Source organism: Cebidichthys violaceus, unplaced genomic scaffold (genome assembly GCF_023349555.1).
Source record: "Cebidichthys violaceus isolate CVI_PGR_0920_01 unplaced genomic scaffold, fCebVio1.0.p SCAF_5, whole genome shotgun sequence".
NCBI lineage: Eukaryota > Metazoa > Chordata > Actinopteri > Perciformes > Stichaeidae > Cebidichthys > Cebidichthys violaceus.
This window is the reverse complement of record NW_027176705.1, coordinates 17,348,318-17,354,317: the sequence shown is the minus strand read 5'-3', so window position 1 is coordinate 17,354,317 and position 6,000 is coordinate 17,348,318. Positions and strand designations below refer to the sequence as shown.

The 6,000-nt window shown below is 44.1% G+C and overlaps 1 pseudogene; it reads left to right on the top strand.

The window, feature by feature from the left end:
- The first annotated feature begins 10 nt into the window (after positions 1 to 10).
- Positions 11 to 5,696, top strand: LOC137887510 (collagen and calcium-binding EGF domain-containing protein 1-like; annotated as a pseudogene).
- Positions 5,697 to 6,000: the final 304 nt, after the last annotated feature.

Genomic DNA, 6,000 nt, shown 5'->3' with positions numbered 1-6,000 from the left:
CAGTAGCTAACTATCTACGTCACATTTTAAATGTATGTTTTGTGTTGCAGTGAGTTCATCGGGGAAGTCAGACACCCTGATGAGTGCTGGTACCTGCTCCTTCACCTGTGAGGACTTTATGAACATGAAGAACAGTCTGCTGCAGCTCAAACTAAGGCTGGGCAACACACAGTCACCCAACCAGGTAGCATATATATACGGTTGAAACCAGAAGTTTACGTACACTGCAAAAAGACACATAACTAATTTTTTTCTCACTGTCTGAAGCTAAATCAGACTAAACCTCTTCTGTTTCAGGTCAGTTAGGATTACCAAAATTATTTATTTTTGCTAAATGCCACAATAATGAGAAAGAATATTTTAGAGAATTTTTTATTACTTTCTTCGAGGTCAAAAGTTTACATACATTTCCTTAGTATTTAGTAGCATTGCCTTTTTATACTGCATGACTTGGGTCAAACGTTGTGGGTATCCTTCCACAAGCTTCTCACAGTACTCTGCTGGAATTCTGGCCCATTCCTCCTGACAGAACTGGTGTAACTGAGTCAGGTTTGTTGGCCGCCTCGCTCGCACACGCCTTTTCAGATCTGCCCACAAATTTCCGATGGGATTCAGGTCAGGGCTTTGTGATGGCCGCTCCAAGACATTGACTTTGTTGTCCTCAAGCCACTTTTGAACTATTTTGGCAGTATGCTTAGGGTCATTGTCCATTTGGAAGACCCATTTGCACCCAAGTTTTAGCTTCCTGGCTGACGTCCTGAGATGTTGCCTTAATATTTCCAGGTCATGTTCTTTCTTCACGATGCCGTCTATTTTATGAAGAGCTCCAGTTTCTGCTGCAGCAAAACAGCCCCACAACATGATGCTGCCACCTCCATGCTTCACAGTTGGGATGGTGTTTTCAGGTCTACAAGCTTCCCCCTTTTTCCTCCAAATGTAACGGTGGTCATTATGGCCAAACAGCTCCACTTTAGTTTCATCAGACCACAGGACATGTCTCCAGAAGTTAAGGTCTTTGTCTTGGTGTCTTTTTGCAAACTGTAATCTGGCTTTTTTATGTTTCTGTAGGAGTAATGGCTTCCTTCTTGCTGAGTAGTCTTTCAGCCCATGTGGGTGCAGGACTCGTTTTACTGTGGATAATGACACTTTCTTACCAGCTTCAGCCATCGTCTTCTCAAGGTCTTTAGCTTTTGTTCTGGGGTTGATCTGCACATGTTGGACCAAAACACATTGATCTCTGGGACACAGAGCCCGTCTCCTTCCTGAGCGGTGTGATGGCTGGACATTCCCATGATGTTTATACTTGCGTATAATTGTTTGCACAGATGAACGTGGCACCTTCAAGCATCTGGAAATTGCACCCAAGGATGAACCAGACTTGTGGAGCTCCACGATTCTCTCCCTGATTTCTTGGCTGATTTCTTTTGACTTTCCCATGATTTCAAACAAGGGAGCAGAGTGTTTGAGGTGTGGCCTTAAAATGCATCCCCAGGTGTGCCTTCAATTAACTCACATGTTGTCAGTGAACCTATCAGGAGCTTCAAAAGCCATGACATCATCATCTGGGCTTGCCCACGTTGTTTAACGACATAGTACTTTTGGTGTATGTAAACTTTTGACCTCAAGGAAAGTAATATAAAATTCTCTAAGAAATTCTCTTTCTCATTATTGTGACATTTAGCAAAAGTTAAATAATTTTGGTAATCCTAACGGACCTGAAACAGGAGAGGTTTAGTCTGATTTAACTTCAGACAGTGAGAAAAAAAGTGTTATGTGTCTTTTTGCACAGTGTATGTAAACTTCTGGTTTCAACTGTATATATATATATATATATATATATATATATATATATATATATATATATATATATTCATTGTTTATATGATTGATGACATTCATTAAACTTACTACAGCTGATATGCCAACATGTTCACTATATATGAGACTGTAAAATAGAAGTTTAGATTTGGTTTAAGGGTGACTTACATCCCAAAGCGGGGGACTTCATACGTTCCCTTGCTTGCTAGTCTGGCGTACATAGTCTTCCCTCTTTGTGTTTTTAGGTACCTGACTTGGCCAACAGCAGTGACAAGCCAACTCTGGGGAGGGCGGGAAAAAGTCCTGATAGCACTTGTCTTCCTGGTCTACCCGGTCCTCCGGGAGCTCCTGGGGTTCCAGGTAATGTAGATGTTGTTAGAGTACCAAAATGGAAGAGTGTGAAGAGGCAGAGGAAGAGACTCAAAGAAAAAGGGAATTATCTACAGATGTTAATACAAATACGAAGAAAGAAAAAAGAAAGATTAAAGCAGCAGAAATGAAAGTGAATGAAAAACAAGTTGAAGACCAGAACATCAGCTGCCTGAGGAGCAGAGCTTCGCAGTTTGTCTCCCTGAAGCCAGTAACTGTCCGTTTTGTATAACTCTCTCTGTCGCTGTATCCATCTGTCCTCACCAGGACACCCAGGAGAACCGGGAAAGAGAGGGGACCCAGGGGACAGGGGTCCGCCTGGTCCACGGGGAGACATGGGACCCATGGGTCCAGAGCCTGACCTGAAGCATGTGAAAAGAGGCCGCAGGGGGCCAGTGGTAAGAAAACAAAATCCATCCATCCCATAATGAAGGGGTTATCACATCTGTTTTTCAGTTCACTCCCCACTGGAGCTTCTAAGTACCGTCTTAAAACCTGGAGGTCACGTCCTCCGTGTGTCAGCAAGTCATACCGACACGGGTTTGGTGCCACTGCTGGTGAACTCAGCGCCCGTGAGACGGCGCAGTCGGCCGCTGTCCATCACCTTTCACTTCCCCTGAAGAAGGGAGGCAGGCTATTCATTTAAGACCGTGTGGTGGAAATGTGTTTTTCTAATCTCTGAAGGAAAAGTGCCAAACCTAGTGACGTGTTGTTGAAGATGTTTCTTCAGAGCTGCTACAGCTTCTTGTCATCTCTGGTTTTAAACAGACCAACGTTGACAAACCGTCCCATACACGTGTCTTGTCATTCATACAGGGACCCCCCGGGGCAGCAGGAAGAGATGGACTGAAGGTCATTATCACACATCTTTATTTTCCTCATTTGTGCTTCAAATTATTCCTCTTATGTTTGTACATCTTTCATTCCTTTCCTCGCCTCATCTCCTTGCATATTTGTCTCTCCCACCTGAGATGCGAGTGGAAAACAATCAAAATTAGATACGACGTGTGGCGCGCTATCCATTATCGCGCCTCTTTTAAAAAAAACGCTATGAAAAAAAGGATACAGATCAGTGTCACAGCTCCTCCAGGAAGCCTCTTCGCTCCTCTCTCCTCGAGGTGCACTCTTTAGGAATTGAGACACTGAGATAGATTTCCTTTTAGACTCCTGTCACCAGGTGAATGGAGTGCACTAAGGCAAAGACTGACTGGCTCACATACAGGGCCAAAATATTAGTTATCAGTTATAAAATGCATTGCTGGACAGCTAGCTTTGTTGTGCTTCTGGTTTCTTTTAGTTCTTCCTTACAGATACACATAGACAATGATTACATTTCATAAATTTTGAACCTGCTTGACATTCAACTGAATGGTTTTCAGGAGACTTTAGCGATTTGTTATCTGGGTTCATTTGTGTTCTTTCTCATCTGCAGGGTGACAGAGGAGCTCCTGGTCTCATAGGTCCACCTGTAAGTCAATTTAGACTGATAGCTGCTAATACATTGACATTTTATTAAAGCTACTGTATGAATCCACTCACTAACATGCTCTAGCTTGTGTTAAACCTGCCGCTACATCCTATACCCCCTCATTCTATAACGTAAATGACAAACGCCTGTAAATAAGGAGCATACACCTGCATGCTTTTTTATGAGAGGTTCATTGTATGTGTACATTACAACTTGAAGTGTGAATTTTTTAATCTACAAATTGCGTTTGTGAACCTACGAACACTTGCCGTAACTTGTTGAAAACAAAGCTCTGCATGTGCACGATGAATCTGTAATTTAACGATGTTTTGATCGATTATTATCTGCCATAGAGGCCATGTTTTCTTCTTTCTGGATGGAGAGCTTCCGTCTCATTTCATAGTCCTGTTTGAAGTGGATGCAGTAATCGGTGTGATCAGTGAGGGGGCTGTTGCTTTTGACTTGTCAGAGCAGCGATAGTGTCCCAGCACGTACATGGAACAGAGTTATCAGTGTCCCTGCTATGACATGCCAATAAAGTCTGCCATGCTGTCACACCTCAAACCCAGTGAAAAGGTGACATGCAGGGCATCTTAATCATTTCCTCACTTGGTCCCTTGTCAACCAGGGACCGCCCGGCTCCTTCGACTTCCTCCTGCTGATGATGGCTGACATCCGCAATGACATCATTGAACTGCAGGAGAAGGTGTTCGGGGAGCGCCGGGGCATCTCTCTGGACAGCCCTCCTCATTCCAGCGGGGGAAATGGATTTTGTGGAGTGGGGCTCTGGACAAGGAGATCTCCTACTCAGCACCTGACCCCCCATTTGCCCCCCCCCCCCCCCCCCCACATGTAAATAGACCAAAATCAACCACACACCTGGGATGAACTCAGCGAGGAGCCTCGATTGCATTCTCGACACTGCCACGGACAGTGGAACAGAGAGATGCACGGATTATCAGAAACAGAAATGGGACGCTCTTAGCCACTGCCTTTCACATGCTGCAGAGTGAGTGTGAGCGTTGTGTGTGCAGGACATGTAGAGTGAGAAAGACGCAGCATCTGCCTTCACGTCTGAGTCTCTCAGCTCAAACCACTTCAAACGATGAACTTTATTGTCTGGTTCGCTTCCTGATCCTGAGTCTGCCCCGTTGGAAGCTCTGCTGCCTCTCAGGGTTTGCCTGCAGGGCGTTGGTACAAAGACGGAGGACCGGAGGACCGGAGGACCAGCGCTGTGAGCCCCCCCCCACCGCAGTGTCCGGCCCGCGGGTCCGAGCTCTGCAGCTCCTCTGTACTCTGAGGCGTCTTCAGGAGCTAACTCATGAGATTCATGAGAGTATTACAATCCCAATCCTGCACTATTGGACAAAAACAGCAATGTCTGATGTATTTTCCTAAATTGTACAATTAAACGACTCAAGCTTAAGTATGGTAAACATAAACGCAAGTGTTCATCTGGGTATAATCAGAGAGATGTGTTAAAAGTGTGAGACATCCAATCCTTTGACAGTGCATTTTAAATAATGTGCTGGTATCTGTGGCTGAGAAATAACATGCAGTATGAAATCTTACACTAAAACAATCGAAACTTGAAATTGAAAGCATAAAATGAGTTAATGCATTGGGAAAGGTCCAGGGAGACTTTTAACTTGTCCTTCAACCCATAAATGATCAGGTGAGTTGACTGTGTGAACATATTCCTCATCAGAGATAATGGCCTGAAGGGAACACTTTCAGTGGAACGAGGGTTGCATATATTCTCATACCAGAAACAAGAGAATGCAGAAGGAAGGGCTAACGAGCTGCTCAATAAAGGTGTTTCTAGATTTGAATAAAATGTTTCAGTTGAACAGATCATCAAATTTCAAAAACGTAATAAACATTACATGTGCTTAGGAAGCATGGCACAGAAAATTAAAAACAATAAAATAACGAAGATGAAGCCATAAACAAATTCATTAATGGAGTCATTTGATGTTTTGGGAAGTATTTGCTTTCTCGCAAGAGTTAACAAGAGACCAATCTCACCAGGGGGCGACTCCTCTGGTTGTGTAGAAGTCTAGTCTAAAATGACTCTACTTCTCTCTAGTGTCCACCAGGGGGCGACTCCTCTGGTTGTGTAGAAGTCTAGTCTAAAATGACTCTACTTCTCTCTAGTGTCCACCAGGGGGCGACTCCTCTGGTTGTGTAGAAGTCTAGTCTAAAATGACTCTACTTCTCTCTAGTGTCCACCAGGGGGCGACTCCTCTGGTTGTGTAGAAGTCTAGTCTAAAATGACTCTACTTCTCTCTAGTGTCCACCAGGGGGCGACTCCTCTGGTTGTGTAGAAGTCTAGTCTAAAATGA